Source organism: Salvelinus namaycush, unplaced genomic scaffold (assembly GCF_016432855.1).
Source record: "Salvelinus namaycush isolate Seneca unplaced genomic scaffold, SaNama_1.0 Scaffold2132, whole genome shotgun sequence".
Lineage (NCBI taxonomy): Eukaryota > Metazoa > Chordata > Actinopteri > Salmoniformes > Salmonidae > Salvelinus > Salvelinus namaycush.
In genome coordinates this window covers 17,244-38,198 of record NW_024058934.1, presented here as the reverse complement: position 1 = coordinate 38,198, position 20,955 = coordinate 17,244, and the positions used below count along the sequence as shown (strand labels likewise).

At 42.9% G+C, this 20,955-nt stretch overlaps 2 long non-coding RNA genes across 2 annotated transcripts; one reads left to right on the top strand and one right to left on the bottom strand.

Moving 5' to 3' along the window:
• Nucleotides 1–3,082: 3,082 nt before the first annotated feature.
• LOC120038324 lies at nucleotides 3,083–5,634 on the bottom strand. The gene is made up of 3 exons (XR_005475026.1): nucleotides 5,238–5,634; nucleotides 3,262–3,369; nucleotides 3,083–3,111 (listed from the first exon to the last, which is right to left on the bottom strand). It is a non-coding gene; the product is annotated as an uncharacterized LOC120038324 (long non-coding RNA).
• On the top strand, nucleotides 5,135–20,614 carry LOC120038325. The gene is made up of 3 exons (XR_005475027.1): nucleotides 5,135–5,457; nucleotides 20,328–20,435; nucleotides 20,585–20,614. It is a non-coding gene; the product is annotated as an uncharacterized LOC120038325 (long non-coding RNA).
• The last annotated feature ends 341 nt before the right edge of the window (nucleotides 20,615–20,955 follow it).

The following is a 20,955-nucleotide window of genomic DNA, read 5'->3' as shown; positions in this document are numbered from 1 at the left end:
GAGGCGGTATGCAAATTGAAGTGGGTCTAGAGTGGCAGGTAAGGTGGAGGTGATATGATCCTTGACTAATCTCTCAAAGCACTTCATGATGACAGAAGTGAGTGCTACGGGATAGTAGTCATTTAGTTCAGTTATCTTTGCCTTCTTGGGTACAGGAACAATGGTGGCCATCTTGAAGCATGTGGGGACAGCAGACTGGAATAGGGAGAGATTGAATATGCCCGTAAACACATTTAAATGTCTTACTCACGTCGGCCACAAAGAAGGGGGTGGGGGGCCACACAGTCCTTGGTAGCGGGCGGCGTCGGTGGCACTGTATTATCCTCAAAGCGGGCAAAGAAGGTGTTCTGAGTGTTTGCAGGGCTCTTGTTAAGTTAATCTGTGTATCTCACATTATGTGCCCGGTATGATCGAGAAATAAAACTTTCTTAGCAGATAATGACAACATAACAACAGTAGCTGTAGATTATGTAATGAAAAGTTGGAGGGTGGTTGGTAATGGAGGACAGGAGCAGAGTTAAAGGGAAGAGGGTAGGAGACAGATGTAAACAAGCACATACACAGGTTACACTTTACTGTGAGAACATTTGGTGGATTAGTGCAGTGTTATAAATGGGAGATAGTGGCAAGATTAAGTAAGTGCCTTTGGAATTACCCGGATTTCTGCATAAATTGGTCATCAAATTTGATCTGATCTTCATCTAGGTCACAAAAATAGACAAACATAGTGTGCTTAAACTAATAACACACAAATTATTGCATTTTTCTACTCTACATTGAATACAGAATTGAAAAACATTCAGTGTAGGTTGGAAAAAGTATGTGAACCTCTAGGTTAATGACTAACCTGGAGTCCAATCAATGACAAGATTGGAGATGTTGGTTAGAGCTGCCTTGCCCTATAAAAAAAACACTCATAATTTCAGTTTGCTATTCACAAGAAGCATTGCCTGATGTGAACCATGCCTCGAACAAAGACCTCAGAAGACCTAAGATTAAGAATTGTTGACTTGCATAAAGCTGGAAAGGGCTAAAAGTATGCAGATTTTCATATTTGTTAGGATACTGACACACACACTATAATAATATAGCCCGGACTATTTGCATTGTGTGCCCCCCAACCCCTCTTTTACTTTTAAGCTGCTGCTACTCTCTGTTTATCATATATGCATAGTCACTTTAACTATATATTCATGTATATACTACCTCAATTAGCCCGACTAACCAGTGCCCCCGCACATTGGCTAACCGGGCTATCTGCATTGTGTCCCGCCACCCTCCACCCCCTCTTTTACACTACTGCTAGTCACTTTAACCATATCTACATGTACATACTACCTCAATTAGCCCAACTAACCAGTGCCTGTATATAGCCTCGCTACTGTGTATAGCCTCGCTACTGTTATTTTTATTTCTTTACTTACCTAATAACTTTTTTTATTTTCTTTTTTTATTGCACTATTGGTTAGAGCCTGTAAGTAAGCATTTCACTGTAAGGTCTACTTCACCTGTTGTTTTCGGCGCACGTGACAAATAAACTTTGATTTGACTGAACTCTGCAAAATTTGAATTGGGACACTTACCGATCATGTGCCATGGTGAAACTACTTTGATGGGGCTTCAACTCCGGCGCCACAGTCTTTGCCCTCTCAAACTTCTGTCAGGCTAGACAGGGTACCGACCTTTTTTAAGCTAAAAGTAACACATTTAAACATTGTGTGCTCTCTGATATGACGTTCATTGAAAACATAATAACTTCAGATATAATAGAATGTGATTGATAAACAAAAGGTTATTTCACTTGCCCAGCTGTCCACCTCCTTGACAATTCCACGTCAGAAGAAGCGTAGGTTGATTTTGGCAATCATGCGCTTCACTCCGAAATACTTAGATTGACCAGTTGGTCAATAGACTTAAGGACATTACAATATATGTGATTTTACAGCAGAAATACCAACACTGTCATATCAGCAAACATTTCTAAAAAACAGTTTTTGCTTTGTCATTATGGGGTATTGTGTGTAGCTTGATGAAGGGAAAACATTTATTTAATCAATTTTAGAATAAGGCTGTAACGTAACAAAATGTGTTAAAAGTCAAAAGGTCTGAATACTTCCCGAATGCACTGTATGTATTGAATAATGGCACAATAATTTGGGCTTCTTTGGGCTTGGGCTCATTAAATGTCTTTAATGTAGGGCTCATCAGGCTCAGGTAGCATCAGGCTTGAATTTTAGATCAAAGCTCTAATCAAATCCAGACATAGGCCTAATTATATGCTTTTGAATGACACCAGGTTCCCTGGGAGAAAAGTGATTTATTCTCGGGATGGAACATTTGTAAAATACCGGGAAAAATAATCAACCCTACTCTGCATGCATAGCCTACAGTACATGCTTTTATGTAGAGCAAATGGAGTAGCTGTTTGCACTGGAGGTTTTCACTCCCTCCTGGCATGTGTAAGATAGGTTTCCACAGGTTGATGTTGCTGTTGTATGATAAGTCCCATCCATCCTCCTGCAGGCATTTATGCAGGAATGTCTCTGTGGCTATGATACAGTCCTACCTGGATCCAACAAAATGTAGTCTTGTTGGCATGCTAATTCTAGATGCCTTTTTCTGTTTGATATCTGGAGGAGAATCAACCCACCCCCCTGGAAACTATTGTATTTTCATATTCCTTTTTCTCCCCAATTTGGGACAAGAACATCCCTGCCGGCCAAACCCTCCCCTAACCCGGACAACGCTGGGCCAAATATGCACCGCCCCATGTGTCTCCCGGTCGTGGCCGGCTGCGACTGAGCCTGGACTCGAACCAGGATCTCTAGTGGCACAGCTAGCACTGTGATCAGTGGAGGCTGGTGACTTGAAAAACTGAGAAGGCCCACGGTATAGACATACGGAGACGTCAAAGCGTGTTTCAAACATCGTCAGAGTAATTGTTTTAACCTAAAGCATTTAATAAAGATTTCTAGTACAATATTATGGGGAATGAGAAAGAGAGGGCTACATACACCGTTTTGGGAAGGGATCACAGCAGTGATTGAATGAGGGTATGAGGCATGAATTGAGGTCTTCAGTGGCTTGACTTCAGTGCAGGACAGGAGATGACTGGGAAGACAAAAAACAATAACACAACACACTACACTGTTAGACAAAAGAGCTAAGAATGAGTTAGTCCAAGCAAGGAGTAAAATCATTGATGTGTAATGTGATTGACTATACATACAGTAATGAGAGAAAATTGATAGGGGTACTCACAGTGCTTGGAGAGGAAACATTAAATGTAACAGTGGATGAGCGGGAACATGAGACGTGGCTTCAGTTCATGTCAGGAGAGAGTTGACAATCATAGTGGAGTGGTCACTTCTTAAATCAGGGAACAGGAGGGGACTTAGATGGAATGTATCTGCTATTTGTATTTCCATTACAGCTGCGCCATTGTAGGTTTGAACAACAAGTTTGTCCATGAAGTTAAACAAAGACTGCGCATCTCGCCCACTTGACACATCAAAGTAGCCCAAGAAACGTTCCTGAATAAAGCCCTGATCATCCACATACCTGACGATAACCAACAACAGCAAGCAGACTGGTGGCAACCAGGGTTGGGGGGCAATTTTTTACCCACTGGGGCCTGGAGTTTTTCCTTATCTGTTAACCTATCCAGGAGAACTCTGGACCTTAAGGTCCCTAATCAGGTCTCATATGAATTATATTTAGAGGAGAGTAGGTGGGGGATTTCCTCTACCCAGAGACAACAATTGATAGACAATAGAACTCAAAGGGCTGAGCTTGCATCATGCAGGCCTATGCAACTGCAGGCCTTATACAAATTTACTTACATCTGTCATCACTATTATGATAATTCATTCCAGTTAATAATTTTGGATTGAAAACGTATAGGCAGCCTAGCCAGCCCAATTTTGAATATAAACCAAATTTGATCACATTCACATTTTCTCCTGACACACAAATGGACTGTAAATACATAACGCTACCAATTAATTACCCTGGCCAAATGGACAGCGCACATAGTAGGCTGTATGCATCTGCTCTTATTAGTAGCCTACAGTTGATCAGACTGAAAAATGGTCTCGTTTTCATCCCATACAGCAAGTCAAATCTCGAATGTTTAGGTGTGGCCTAGGCTGCTGCAACATTTATTTAATACGTTTTTGCTTGTGTCTGTCTGTCCGGAGTGATGTTTTATCATCTTTGCTAAATAAATACCGGAGGAAAGTGGAAAGCCTACTTGAGCGCGCTGCGTCAACCTCTCTTTAATCTAACTTTTAATGGATGATGCGATGGAAGCTATCAAACCATTCTGAATGATCCCAGAAAAGACTGAAAGTTCCATATGTTCAGCAAGTAAAGCATCGAAACGTGCAATTACTGCTACAAGCTCCTTGTGGTTGCACTTGTTAGTTAGTGGAACATTCTCTCTCGTTGTGCCCTCTAATTTTTGCATGCCCAAAAACGCAGTGGTGTTGATAAACCAATTGAGAATATCCCTGTTTCTTCTTACTATCTCGTTGTGTTACGCATTTTGAATACGCAGACCTTCGTCATGGGACACGGCGATTCAGACAGTTAGCAGGCCGATGCTAACAGTTAGTAGGCCGGGGCTAATCAAGCTTAGCAGTTAGCATACCGGGGATGCCAAACTAGCAGTTAGCAGACCGGGTTAGCAAGCAAGCAGTTACCAGGGGTTAGCAGTTAGCAGACCGGGGCTAGCAAGTTAGCCTTTGGGGGACGTCGCGATGGGGGTACGTCTGTTTTTGCCTCCGTGCTGTGACATCGATAGACCAGTCGTGGAATTAATAGGGTTCCGGGTAGCTCTAGGTAGCTAGCAGGTTAGCAGAATGGGCCTTCAGCGGGCGTCGCGCTTGAGGGGCCTGTTGGAGTCCTCGGTCAGATTATGTCGGTATTCCAGTCGTAGAGGATCGGCGAGGGTTCCGTGCCCCGTACAGGCAGTAGAAGGTGTAATATTCATATGTGTAAACATACTGAATTATAATTGGATGCATTTTACCGCCATATCATACTGTGCTATGATTGGTTAAGACCACCCAAATGGTTAGGCCATGGTCAGTTTGATCCTGGTTGGCGATATGTGAACATGCCAGTTATAGCTAGCTAATAAAGAGCTATGTCAAGAAATATCCTGTAGTACTGCATTTTATTATTTTGTACAAAGTGTACAAAACAAGACATGGTGTCAGAGTAAAAGGTCTTACAAGATGGATTTTTCTGGAGTTCCTTCACCTCGAATGGACTTGGGAGTCTACAAATTTACCCGATGCATGGCGTAAGTTCAAACAGCATGTGGAGTTAATGTTCACGGGTCCTCTGAAGGACAGAGGAGAAGAGGGAAAATGCAGCTACTTGCTCCTCTGGATCGGTGAAAAAGGGAGAGATATTTACAACACACGGACACTTACCGAGGCTGAATCAAAGGTACTGAAAACATACTACGATCGTTTTGAAGCATATGTTGTGCCGAAGACCAATACGATATTCGCTAGGTACAAATTCCATGAGAAAGTACAGGGAGCTCGCGAGTCTTTTGAACAGTTTGTGACAGAGCTGCGTCTGCTTGTGAAAGACTGTGATTATGCAAACAAGGATGAGATGGTCAGGGACCGTATTGTATATTTGGAATACACTCACCGCGAGTGAGAGAGAAACTTTTGAATGTTGGGTCTGAGGTAACGCTGGACAAAGCTATCGTCATAGCCAGATCTCACGAGCTAGCACAGGCTAAGATGAAAACCATTTCGCGCGGTAGCACGAGCGCATCACGTGAACAAGCAGTGCACGCAGTCAGGCAGACATCAAAGCACACCTCCGGTGCACAGAGAGCGCGTTTTAGAACGGAGAGAGACATAACTCCAAAACAGAGCGACACAGACTCAAAACATGTGGATATTGTGGATACAAAGTGCATGGCGAACAAGGAAATTGCCCAGCTAAAGGCAAACAGTGTACTAAATGTGGAAAATGGAATCACTTTGCAAAAGTGTGCAGAGCTTACCGTGGAAAAACAGTACACACAGCGAGTGAAGATGAAATGTCAATCAAAGAGTCAAACGCAGATGAACTGTTTATTGATTCAGTGACACAGACAAGTCAAATATCAGAGACAGAGCAAGCCTTTGCTGACATTGAGATAGGAACACAAGGCACGAAGCTAAAGTTCAAACTAGACACTGGTGCACAAGTAAACATTATTCCTCTGAATAAGTACCGCAGCTTGACATCTGAGTGCGAGCTACAGCCCACCACGCGCAGACTGACTGGTTATGGTGGTGAACAGCTCCCAGTAAAAGGCACATGCACTTTCAAATGCAAATACAAGGAAAGTGACATGATGTTGGACTTTTATGTTGTTGACACTAGAGCACCTGTAGTGCTAGGTCTTAAAGCATGTTTAGCCATGGACCTCATCAAGCTAGTTTTATCAGTGACAGCACCAGTAGAGACAGACAATGTACTGGAGGAGTTTGCTGATGGTTTTACAGGAATAGGATTATTCCCAGGAGAATTTCCCTAGTTTAATATTGCCTGCTAACATTAATTTCTTTTAACTAAATATACAGGTTTAATTTTTTTTTTTTTAATACTTCTGTGTATTGATTTTAAGAAAGGCATTGATGTTTATTGCTAGGTACATTCGTGCAATGATTGTGCTTTTTTTCCCGCAAATGCGCATTTGTTAAATCATCCCCCGTTCGGCGAAGTTGGCTGTCTTTGTTAGGAAGAAATGGTCTTCACACAGTTCGCAACGAGCCAGGCTGCCCAAACTGCTGCGTATACCCTGACTGTTGCACAGAACGCAAGAGAAGTGACACAATTTCCCTAGTTAAAATAAATTAATGTTAGCAGGCAATATTAACTAAATATGCAGGTTTAAAAATATATACTTGTGAATTGATTTTAAGAAAGGCGTTGAGGTCAGGTACACATTGGTGCAACGAAAGTGCTTTTTTCGCGAATGCGCTTGCTAAATCACCCGTTTGGCGTAGTAGGCTGTGATTCAATGATAAATTGACAGGCATCGATTATATGCAATGCAGGACAAGCTAGATAAACTAGTAATATCATCAACCATTTGTAGTTAACTAGTGATTATGTTAAGATTGATTGTTTTTTTATAAGATACGTTTAATGCTAGCTAGCACCTTACCTTGGCTCCTTGCTGCACTCGCATAACAGGTAGCCAGCCTGCCACGCAGTCTCCTCGTGGAGTGCAATGTAATCGGCCATGATCGTGTCCAAAAATGCCGATTACCGATTGTTATGAAAACTTGAAATCGGCCCTAATTAAATCGGCCATTCCGATTAATTGGTCGACCTCTAGTGTAAACATTCACAGTGCAGGGTGGAAAAAGTATGTGAAACCTTAGATTTAATAACTGGTTGACCCTCCTTTGGCAGCAATAACCTCAACCAAACGTTTTCTGTAGTTGTGGATCAGACCTGCACAACGGTCAGGAGGAAATTTGAACCATTCTTCTTTACAAAACTGTTTCAGTTCAGCAATATTCTTGGGATGTCTGGTGTGAACTGCTCTCTTGAGGTCATGCCACAGCATCTCAATCGGGTTGAGGTCAGGACTGACTGGGCCACTCCAGAAGGTGTATTTTCTTCTGTTGAAGCCATTCTGTTGTTGATTTACTTCTGTGTTTTGGGTCATTGTCCTTTTGCATCGCCCAACTTCTGTTGCGCTTCAATTGGCGGACAGATAGCCTTACATTCTCCTGCAAAATGTCTTGATAAACTTGAATTCATTTTTTCCATTGATGATAGCAAGCTGTCCAGGCCCTGAGAAAGCAAAGCAGACCCAAACCATGATGCTCCCTCCACCATACTTTACAGTTGGGATGAGGTTTTGATGCTGGTGTTCTGTGCCTTTTTTTCTCCACACAGTGTTCTTCCAAACAACTCAACTTGAGTTTCGTCTACCTACAGAACATTTTGCCAGTAGCGCTGTAAAACATCCAGTTGCACTTTTGCAAACTTCAGACATGCCGCAATGTTTTTTTTTGACGGAGTAGCTTCTTCCGTGGTGTTCTCCCATGAACACCATTCTTGTTTAGTGTTTTACATATCGTAGACTCGTCAACAGAGATGTTAGCATGTTCCAGAGAGTTCTGTAAGTCTTTAGCTGACACGCTAAGATTCTTCTTAACCTCATTGAGCATTCTGCGCTGTGCTCTTGCAGTCATCCTTGCAGGACGGCCACTCCTAGGGAAAGTAGCAACAGTGCTGAACTTTCTCCATTTATAGACAATTTGTCTTAATGTGGACTGATGAACATCAAGGCTTTTAGATATACTTTTGTAACCCTTTCCAGCTTTATGCAAGTCAACTATTCTTAATCTTAGGTCTTCTGAGATCTCTTTTGTTTGAGGCATGGTTCACATCAGGCAATGCTTTTTGTGAATAGCAAACTCGGATTTTTAGTGTTTTTTTTTATAGGGCAAGGCAGTTCTAACCAACATCTCCAATCTCGTCTCATTGATTGGACTCCAGGTTAGCTGACTAACCTGGAGGACTGTGGGGGGTCTCGGATGGTTGAGGGGCAGCTCTTTTTGGGAACTGTGGGGGTGGAACTTGGAGGGCTGGTGGCCTGGCGGTTAGGAGCTTGGGCCGGTGGCTGATGGATCGCTGGTTCGGGTCCCCGTTTTTGACCTTGTGGGAGATCTGTCGACGTGAGCATGATGTTGGTTGCCTCTGTGTGTTGCTCTGGATGGGAGTGTGTTAGATGACTAATGTGATGAAGTTATTGAGCGGCTTCACAGCAAGTATATTGTACGTTTTAAATATTCAATACCATTTTTTTTTTTTTAAATATATATATAAAAACTATTCCACAACAACTACCTAATAAACACAAATCTAAGTAAAGGTTTGCGTGTATCAGGTAGTTGTTGTGGAATTGTTAGTTCACTTGTTAGATATTGCTACACAAGGCAATGACTCAAGGCTGCTGCCCACTGCAAATGTCAGTGTGGACGTAACTGCATTCATGTAAATGGTCTTTGGTCTGCTCTTGGTGAGTCCACCAAGATCATTTGCCTGAATATGCTTACTGTAACTTAACCCTACATTTGTACTGTTTTACCATTGTTTTATTTAAACTGCTTTTAAATTAGTCTGGTGGTGGGCAGTCTTATTTTATCAACAACCTTCTCTTTGATTGATAAGACTTAGCAACCCATATCAACATAGGGTGCTGAATGATAGTGTTTTAAAAGGAGCTTTAACTTCTCCAGATTTGTAACCCACAATTTTTATTATCAGATCACCACATTGGGTTTGATGTTGAGTCTTTTTTCTCATGTCAGAACCGTAAAGTTATCATAATATGAAAGTCACGTAGAATCTGTAGATCATTTATAAAACTTTATTGAAAACATGATTAACAACATTAACCACCCCAGCCTTGATAAGTATGTTATGATCGCTCCCATTCGGGATATCCTGATGGATAGGATGTGTTTGTCTTTGGATCAGGCAACCAGGTTTTTCCCGCTGACTCTATAGGAAAAACAATTCGATAAAAATCCTAGTTCACTTCTTCACCCGTTTGTTGTATTACTTTGTGAGCAGTTTTATGAGGTTGAAATACGTGGAGAAATATCCCCTGGTCATGGCAGTGTCCTATAAGCAGAGAACAGAAACAAGACTTTAGAGGAGAGGTCATGGTACACTGGCACATAATAACAATACTTATTTATGACTGATGAGCCAGTGGTCATCTCACCTTCTCCACCTTGGTCTTCTCCTGGACCTTGGTCTTCTCCACCTTTGCCTTGGTCTTCTTCTTGACCTTGTTGTTCTTAGTGGATCCAGTCTTGTTCCTCTTCCCAAAACAACATACCAGCCTCCTCCAGAAAGACATCTTCTTGGGCGTTGAGGAAGCCTTGTCAACCATTACCACAGGCTTCTCCTCAGGAACTGGTTGGCCGATGAGGTCACAGTGAGGGTAGATGGAGTACGGCCATGACATGCCCACACTCTTAGAGATGGAGGACCGGCTCAGGGCCCTCTGAGGCTCACCCTTGGAGGCCCAGGCGGCTTTAGGGAGAGGTGGTGTCGTGCGTCCAAATAGCTTGTCTCGGGTTCATCCAGAACTTGGCTGATAGAAGCACTAAGCTCCACAACCTCTTGGCGGAGCAGCTGCATCTGTGTTAGGAGGTCTTCGGGGGAGAGGGGCCGTGTCCATATCTGTGTTAAGTGTCCACTGGGCTTTGATCCAGCAGGACAGGTTCAGTTAATGCAATCAGGTCGGCAACCCCTTGTTGGCGCAGGAAAGATCCAGGTGTGGGGGGGCGCTGTGGTGAAGCCTCCATATCGTTGCTGCTTTGGTCCACGACAGGCTGCACCTTCACCAGGAGGGCCTCAGGAGGGGAGGGGGGCTGTAGTGAACTATCGCCTGCACATGGACATCCACAACTTGAGCTTCCATCCATGACAAGCTGAATTTATGGATGCAGATCTTTGATCACCCAATAAAAGAAAGACACTTGTTCAATAACAATTGCTTGAAAAGAAACAAGTAGACTAGCTAATGACTTTTCAATATCACGAGAAGACACGGATAAGGAAACAATTAAGTAAAATACACTGGTAAGACGCAGGTAATGCTCGAAGTTGACAGCAACTGACGAAATGAATCCCTCCCGATTCTTCAACGATTTGTGACAGCTGCGTCATAATGACTAGGAATCCACAATAGTCCTAGAATATGTTGCGTAATATTCGGATTTGTACTAACCCAAGGAACAAAACCACATACTTGAATTACCTCTCATTATATTCTGGCTGCCACGAATGTGGTTCCTCTTTATGTAATTTAGCTCAGGTCAGTGTGTTATAATTGCTTGCTGAGCGTAAAACCATGATCGCGTATTTCAAGGATACAGATTTAAAGAATATGCCTGCTAGATCGCACTCTTGAAAACAATTACAAATTCACCAGTCTTAGTTTTTAATTCATCTTAATTTCCAGATTACCAAGAAATCTGTGTTCATGATCGAGATTGCTCAAGTGTGCACTGCATTCACTACAGCTCTGGCGAGACCTCCCAATCACATCTCTGTGGCTGCTCTTTGACAGGCCCAATCCCAACTGACACTCCTTTTGGCTCTGGTCAATAGTAGCCTTGTAAACGCCTGATCTCTCGAGTTAACACGAATGTTCGCTACACGGATATCTTCAGTGTTTCCCCTACCAGAGGTATGAGGAGGAGGGGGGCTTTTGCCTTGAGTGACTCAAAATCAATGGAGGCCTGTCATGCCAAATATTATCGTCAGTTGCTTTATCAATGCTGTGATGATCATTAAGGCCTAAATGACATTGTCATCGTCGCTATGCCAACAAGGCTGATTTCCCCGACAATTTCGCTGTTTTAACAAGCTTTAAGCTAATACAATGAAAACATTAATTCAAGCTACTTTTGGGTACCTTGTTAACATTAGATTTCATGGTCTGTCTTAAACATTGCTACGTTTCAGAAAAGGCAAAGAACGTGTAATCTGCTTGACAACAGTTATTTACCTTACAGATCACGAAGTCAGCTAATTTCCACTCCATTTATGTGCCAAATCGTTTGATAGCTTGTCTGGCTATCATGTTTTTATTTTAACCTACCCTTCCCTTATCTACACTGAAATAATATAATTTCAGTAGTCCCCCAATTATTATTTTTCTATCACGCATCGCTCATTAGTACACCCTTGTGGTTGCATCTATTGTAGGTTTTTAGTATAATTGTGTGATTCATTTATTTTCAAGAATTTTTTGACCACTCACATGGCAATCATAGACTAAAAAACTGCATTCAGGTGTTTGGTATATAGAGGTGGTTGCGAGGTTCTGCCTGTCACTTGTTCTCAACAGACAGCCAGTAAGTTGGGTCCACCACCTCCTCCTCCTTCAAACCCACGACCACGGCCGCCAAAACCTAGAGAGCGACAAACACCACTTAACTAACTGCAAGGGACAAAGTACCTCTGAAGGCCTAGCTTCAACAAAGGGGTTCCAAAAACATCAGTTAATTGTTTAAAAAGTAAATAAGATATCAAAGTTGTATACAAGCAACTCAATCCTGACCTGTCTACACGTTTTAAAGTTTGAACAGCGTTTGTAGCTTAAACAGTGTAAGAAGATTAGCGTGCTAAAGACTAACTAAACTCAGCAAAAAAGAAATGTCAATTTTTCAGTACCCTGTCTTTCAAAGATAATTCATAAAAATCTAAATAACTACACAGATCTTCATCGTACAACACTGTTTGGTGGATGATCCATCACGGTGACATTGGTCCAGGCGGCAAATTTGTTCTTCGAGTAGAGGAACCCATGTGCCAAATTCCAAGACTAGGTTGAACGATGAGGCGGGGCTAACCTTTTGAAGTCCAAGGTGGCTTATAGGGCAACCAAATGTATTTGTGCATCATTTTACACCATCCTGCCAAGTTTGAAATCTGTAGGTCTCCAAAGATAAAAAATAATAATTATAATAGGGTTCCAGCCCCTTGCTCATTACTCTCTTCTAAATTCAATCACCCTCGTCATTTTTCCTGTGCTACCCCATGCGCTCCTCTGCCTATAAGTATCTATGGCAACGGCTCGGTTTGGCCTGCTCAATGACGAGACATGAGAGCTGTTCGCTGATGTTAGCTAGCTGCTTTTTGTCACTCAATACCAGCTAACAGCGGTAACTTGATTGGTAGTAGATCATTCTATTCTGATTATTGATTTGAATAGTAGAAAAGTTGACCAATATATCATACCCTCTAAGTTTAAGTCTAAAGTCATGCGACAGTTGTCAATTTCAAATGTAACGCGGTTACTAAAACTGTTTTGGTAGCAGATATTTTTTGGGGATTTGAATAGCAGCGAGGTAAATGAAGGTAAACTTTATACACTGTAACTTTTTGGGAAAGTGGTCCATTTCAGTTTATAAAAAATGTTTGAGGAAATGTTGATGTGGTTAGTAAAATAGCTGTATTGTTTGATCGGTATACTTTCTTGTTTCAATTTGAATAGGAGAGCAGTAGAGGAAGATTTTGTGAAAGTAGCTGATTTGTGCCAAGTTGCATTATTGCATTTACAGTGAATGCTGAAAAAAGTCCCATCAAAGTCAATTAAGATGGACAAAAATCTTTCTTTAGGAGTAATTTCACAGAAACAAGTAATTGTGGCTTGCAAAAGCTGACTTCTAGTTATTATTTGGGCTTGCGAAGCAAGAGTCCCCACTTTCAATCTTCAACATATTTCTTATTATAAACTCAGCAAAAAAAGAAACGTCCTCTCACTGTAAACTGCATTTATTTTCATCAAACTGTACATGTGTAAATATTTGTATAAACATAAGATTCAACAACTGAAACAAACTGAACAGGTTCCACAGACATGTCACTAACAGAAATGGAATAATGTGTCCCTGAACAAACAAAGGGGGGGTCAAAATCAAAAGTAACAGTCAGTATCTGGTGTGGCCACCAGCTGCATTTAAGTACTGCAGTGCATCTCCTCCTCATGGACTGCACCAGATTTGCCAATTCTTGCTGTGAGATGTTACCCCAGTCTTCTACCAAGGCAACTGCAAGTTCCTGGACATTTCTGGGGGGAATGGCCCTAGCCCTCACCCTCCGATCCAACCGGTCCCAGACGTGTTCAGTGGGATTGAGATCCGGGCTCTTCGCTGGCCATGGCAGAACACTGACATTCCTGTCTTGCAGGAAATCACACACAGAACGAGCAGTATGGCTGGTGGCATTGTCATGCTGGAGGGTCATGTCAGGATGAGCTTGCAGGAAGTGTACCACGAGGGAGGAGGATGTCTTCCCTGTAACACACAGTGTTTAGATTGCCTGCAATGACAACAAGCTCAGTCCGATGATGCTGTGACACACCGCCCCAGACCATGACGGACCCTCCCTCCAAATCGATCCTGCTCCAGACTACAGGCCTCGGTGTAACGCTAATTTCTTCAACGATAAACGCGAATCCGACCATCACCCCTGGTGAGACAAAACCGCAACTCGTCAGTGGACCAGTCCTGCCTGGTCCAGCGACGGTGGGTTTGTGACCATAGGCGACGTTGTTGCCGGTGATGTCTGGTGAGGACTTGCCTTACAACAGGCCTACAAGCCCTCAGTCCAGCCTCTCTCAGCCTATTGCGGACAGTCTGAGCACTGATGGAGGGATTGTGCATTCCTGGTGTAACTCGCTCGGGCAGTTGTTGTTGCCACCCTGTACCCGTCCCGCAGGTGTGATGTTTGCATATACCGATCCTGAGCAGGTACTGTTACACCGTGACCTGCCACTGCGAGGACGATCAGTTGTCCGTTCTGTCTCCCTGTAGCGCCGTCTTAGGCGTCTCACAGTACGGACACTGCAATTTATTGCCCTGGCCACATCTGCAGTCCTCATGCCTCCTTGCAGCATGCCTAAGGCACGTTCACGCAGATGAGCAGGGGCCGTGGGCATCTTTCTTTTGGTGTTTTTCAGAGTCAGTGGAAAGGCATCTTTAGTGTCCTAAGTTTTAATAACTGTGACCTTAATTGCCTACCGTCTGTAAGCTGTTAGTGTCTTAACGACCGTTCCACAGGTGCATGTTCATTAATTGTTTATGGTTCATTGAACAAAAATGGGAAACCGTGATTAAACCCTTTATAGTGAAGATCTGTGAAGTTATTTGGATTTTTACGAATCATCTTTGAATTTTTTTTTTAATGAGTTTACATGCATACATACATACATACAGATATAGACTGAGTATATCAAACATTAAGAACACATTCCTAATATTGAGTTGTGCGCACCCCCCCCCAGTCAGGGCATGGACTCTACAAGGTGGCAAAAGCGTTCCACAGGGATGCTGGCCCTTGTTGACTCCAACAGCTATGTCAAGATGGCTGGATATCCTTTGGGTGGTGGACCATTCTTGATACACGGGAAACTTGAGCACCAGCTGGTGCGCCCGGCACCTACTACCATACCCTTTTCAAAGGCACTTAAATATTTTGTCTTAACCAATCACCCTTGAATGGCACAAATAATCCATGTCTCATGGCTTAAATCTTTATTTAACCAGTCCCCCCCGTCATCAACACTGATTGAATTGGATTTAACAAGTGAGGGATAAGTGATCAAAGCTTTTACCTGGTCAGTCAGCATTTCAAAATACCCGGGTATATTGCCTAAACCTAGTTCAAGCTAGAGACACCAAACCATCTTTCACATGTTCAGGCTATCCTATCCACTGCCCAAATAATTATGTTGAAGAGCTGAAGCAAGTCACTATTTTTCTTCATGGGAAAAGTGCATCTAGTCTTCTGCATTAAGATAATTCGTCCATAACCTATTAGGGGCGTGCATCTTTCCATTTAGATACATGGGCTCAGATAGTTTAATTTGAAACGATGTGGTGCTCTGTTTGATTAGAGGAACGAATCTATGAGATTCTGCTTGATGCGAATAGATGCGCTAACATTTGTTGCATAAACATTTGTATTTTCTTTTCTAAATTCAAATCTGCTGCTGATGGAGCTCTGGTGCTGGATCTGTCGGAGCAGAGTTTTCTGAGATGTGTGAGAGTGAATGATGTACAGTGGCAAGAAAAGGTATGTGAACCCGTTGGAATTATAAATTGGTCCTAACATTTTTATACAATTTCATGTCTTCATTGAACCCACTGTGTAAACATTCACAGTGTAGGGTGGGAAAAGTACGTGGACCCTTGGATTTAATAACTGGTTGACCATCCTTTGGAAGCAATAAACTCAACCAAATGTTTTCTGTAGTTGCAGATCAGACCTGCACAACAGTCAGGAGGAATCTTGGACCATTCCTCTTTACAAAACTGTTTCAGTTCAGCAATATTCTTGGGATGTCTGGTGTGAACTGCTCGAGGTCATGCCACAGCATCTCAAATCGAGTTGAGGTCAGGACTGACTGGGCCACTCCAGAAGGCGTATTTTCTTCTGTTGAAGCCATTCTGTTGTTGATTTACTTCTGTGTTTTGGTTTGCTGTCCTGTTGCATCACCCAACTTAATGCTGAGCTTCAATTGGCAGACAGATAGCCTTACATTCTCCTGCAAAATGTCTTGATAAAACTTGGGAATTCATTTTTCCCGTCGATGATAGCAAGCTGTCCAGGCCCTGAGGCAGAAAAGCAGTCCCAAACCATGATGCTCCCTCCACCATACTTTACAGTTGGTATGAGGTTTTGATGTTGGCGTGCTGTATCTTTTTTTCTCCAAACAGTTGTGTGTTCCTTCCAAACATCAACTGTAGTTTCATCTGTCCACAGAATATTTTTCCAGAAGCGCTGTGGAACATCCAGGTGCTCTTTTGCGAACTTCCGACATGCAGCAATGTTTTTTTTTGATAGCAGTGGCTTCTTCTGTGGTGTCCTCCCATGAACACCATTCTTGTTTAGTGTTTTACATATCGTAGACTCGTCAACAGTTAGCATGTTCCAGAGATTTCTGTAAGTCTTTAGCTGACACTGTAGGATTCTTCTTAACCTCATTGAGCATTCTTTCCAGGACGGCCACTTCTAGTGAGAGTAGCAACAGTGCTGAACTTCTCCAATCTCGTATCATTGATTGACTAATCGGAATGGCCGATTAATTAAGGCCGATTAAGTTTTCATAATCGGCATTATTGTACACCGATCATGGCCGATTACATTGCACTCCACGAGGAGATTGCGTGGCAGGCTGACTACCTGTTATGCGAGTGCAGCAAGTAGCCAAGGTAAGGTGCTAGCTAGCATTAACCTTATCTTATAAAAAACAATCAATCTTAACATAATCACTAGTTAACTACACATGGTTGATGATATTACTAGTTTATCTAGCTTGTCCTGCGTTGCATATAACCGATGCGGTGCCTGTTAATTTATCCATGAATCATAGCCTACTTCGCCAAACTGGTGATTTAACAAGCGCATTCGCGAAAAATCACTGTCGTTGCACCAATGTGTACCCAACCATAAACATCAACGCCTTTCTTAAAATCAACACACAAGTATATATTTTTAAACCTGCATATTTAGTTAATATTGCCTGCTAACATGACATTTTTTTAACCAGGGAAATTGTGTCACGTTCTGTGCAACAGAGTCAGGGTATATGCAGCAGTTTGGGCCGCCTGGCTCGTTGCGAACTGTGAAGAATATTTCTTCCTAACAAAGAAAGCCAACTTCGCCAAACGGGGGATGATTTAACAAAAGCGCATGTGCAAAAAAAGCATAATCGTTGCACAAATGTGTACCTAACCATAAACATCAATGCCTTTCTAAAAAATCAATACACAGAAGTATATATTTTTAAACCTGCATATTTAGTTAAAAGAAATTCATGTTAGCAGGCAATATTAAACTAGGGAAATTGTGTCACTTCTCTTGCGTTCATTGCATGCAGAGTCAGGGTATATGCAACAGTTTGAGCCGCCTGGCTTGTTGCGAACTAATTTGCCCGAATTTTACGTAATTATGACATAACATTGAAGGTTGTGCAATGTAACAGCAATATTTAGACTTATGGATGCCACCCGTTAGATAAAATACGGAACGGTTCCGTATTTCAATGAAAGAATAAACGTTTTATTTTCTAAATGATAGTTTCCGGATTTGACCATATTAATGTATTTCTGTGTGTTATTATGTTATAATTAAGTCTATGATTTGATATTTGATAGAGCAGTCTGACTGAGCGGTGGTAGGCAGCAGCAGGCTCGTAATCATTCATTCAAACAGCACTTTCGTGAGTTTGCCAGCAGTACTGTTTATGACTTCAAGCCTATCAACTCCCGAGATTAGGCTGGTGTAACCGATGTGAAATGGCTAGCTAGTTAGCGGGGTGCGCGCTAATAGCGTTTCAAACGTCACTCGCTCTGAGACTTGGAGTAGTTGTTCCCCTTGCTCTGGAAGGGCCGCGGCTTTTGTGGAGCGATGGGTAACGATGCTTCGAGGGTGGCTGTTGTCGATGTGTTCCTGGTTCGAGCCCAGGAAGGGGCAAGGAGAGGGAGGAAGCTATACTGTTACACTGGTAATACTAATGTGCCTATAAGAACATCCAATAGTCAAAGGTATATGAAATACAAATGGTAAAGAGTGAAATAGTCCTATAATAACCTCAACCTAAAACTTCTTACCTGGGAATATTGAAGACTCATGTTAAAAGGAACCACCAGCTTTCATGTGGCGTGGATCTGCTTTTTTCTAAAGTATTTCTATTTACTTCAGATCTGGAATCCCTCAACTGAAGCTAGCCAGTTAACTACCTACCAGCTATCAGTTAGCAAACCATTGCTAGCGGTCATCAGCTAACCTTTAGCTCGGAAAGCTCTCGCCAGTTCTAACAACGTGACTCAAACCAGAGCATAACGGACCTATTTCTCTCCATATCCCCGGATTCCTACCACAAACTCTGAACATTTTCATCTGGACCTTCGCAACTAGCTAACCGCAATCCCGGGTGACCACTCCTGGCTAGCGTTTCCATCCCGGAGCAAGCACCAATTAGCCTGAAGCTAGCCCGGTCAGGGCTCCTGTGCTACCACCGAAGCCAACTCCTGGGCTACAATATCCGGACCCCTTCTACTGCCGGTACGGGGCACGGAACCCTCGCCGATCCTCTACGACTGGAATACCGACATAATCTGCCCGAGGACTCCAACAGGCCCCTCAAGCGCGATGCCCGCTGAAGGCCCATTCTGCTAACCTGCTAGGCCTGCTAGCTATCTAGAGCTACCCGGAACCCTACTAATTCCACGACTGGTCTATCGATGTCACCGCACGAAGAGGCAAAAACAGACATACCCCCATCGCGACGTCCCCCAAAGGCTAACTTGCTAGCCCCGGTCTGCTAACTGCTAGCTTTCCTGCCCCGGTCTGCTAACTGCTAGCTTGCCTGCCCTGGTCTGCTAACCCCTGCTAACTGCTTGCTTGCTAACCCGGTCTGCTAACTGCTAGCTTGGCAGCCCCGGTATGCTAACTGCTAGCTTGTTTAGCCCCGGCCTACTAACTGTTAGCATCGGCCTGCTAACTGTCTGAATCGCCGTGTCCCAGTCAGCCCAATGCATTTTTGGAAATTTTGAGCCTTGGGCGATAGCGGGGTACAGTGCCCTGAAGAACATTAATCATTCAGCTAAACGGCAAAACAAAAACAGGGAGCGTAATGTTATAAGATTCAAGCTTCTGGGAAAAAGCCGCATCGATCATGACGAAGGTCTGCGTATTCAAAATGCGTAACACAACGAGAAAGTAAGAAGAAACAGGGATATTCTCAATTGGTTTATCAACACCACTGCGTTTTTGAGCATGCAAAAATTAGAGGGCACAACGAGAGAGAATGTTCCGCTAACTAACAAGTGCAACCACAAGGAGCTTGTAGCAGTAATTGCACGTTTCGATGCTTTACTTGCTGAACATATGGAACTTTCAGTCTTTTCTGGGATCATTCAGAATGGTTTGATAGCTTCCATCGCATCATCCATTAAAAGTTAGATTAAAGAGAGGTTGACGCAGCGCGCTCAAGTAGGCTTTCCACTTTCCTCCGGTATTTATTTAGCAAAGATGATAAAACATCACTCCGGACAGACAGACACAAGCAAAAACGTATTAAATAAATGTTGCAGCAGCCTAGACCACACCTAAACATTCGAGATTTGACTTGCTGTATGGGATGAAAACTAGACCATTTTTCAGTCTGATCAACTGTAGGCTACTAATAAGAGCAGATGCATACAGCCTACTATGTGCGCTGTCCATTTGGCCAGGGTAATTAATTGGTAGCGTTATGTATTTACAGTCCATTTGTGTGTCAGGAGAAAATGTGAATGTGATCAAATGTGGTTTATATTCAAAATTGGGCTGGCTAGGCTGCCTATACGTTTTCAATCAAATTATTAACTGGAATGAATCATCATAATAGTGATGACAGATGTAAGTAAATTTTTATAAGGCCTGCAGTTGCATAGGCCTGCATGATGCAAGCTCAGCCCTTTGAGTTCTATTGTCTATCAATTGTTGTCTCTGGGTAGAGGAAATCCCCCACCTACTCTCCTCTAAATATAATTCATATGAACAAGTATAAGGTTGCTCGCCCCCCCCCCCCCCCCCCCCCCCCCCTCATGTGACCTGATTAGGGACCTTAAGGTCCAAAGTTCTGGGCGAGATGCGCAGTCTTTGTTTAACTTCATGGACAAACTTGTTGTTCAAACCTACAATGGCGCAGCTGTAATGGAAATACAAATAGCAGATACATTCTATCTAAGTCCCCTCCTGTTCCCTGATTTAAGAAGTGACCACTCCACTATGATTGTCAACTCTCTCCTGACATGAACTGAAGCCACGTCTCATGTTCCCGCTCATCCACTGTTACATTTAATGTTTCCTCTCCAAGCACTGTGAGTACCCCTATCAATTTTCTCTCATTACTGTATGTATTGTCAATCACATTACACATCAATGATTTTACTCCTTGCTTGGACTAACTCATTCTTAGCTTTTTGTCTAACTGTGTAGTGTGTTGTGTTATTGTTTTTTGTCTTCCCAGTCAACTCCTGTCCTGCACTGAAGTCAAGCCACTGAAGACCTCAATTCATGCCTCATACCCTCATTCAATCAATCACTGCTGTGATCCCTTCCCAAAACGGTGTATGTAGCCCTCTCTTTCTCATTCCCCATAATATTGTACTATAAATCTTTATTAAATGCTTTAGGTTAAAACAATTACTCTGACGATGTTTGAAACACGCTTTGACGTCTCCGTGTGTCTATACCGTGGGCCTCCTCAGTTTTTGAAGTCACCAGCCTCCACTGATCACAGTGCTAGCTGTGCCACTAAAGATCCTGGTTCGAGTCCAGGCTCAGTCGCAGCCGGCCACGACCGGGAGACACATGGGGCAGGGATGTTCTTGTCCCAGA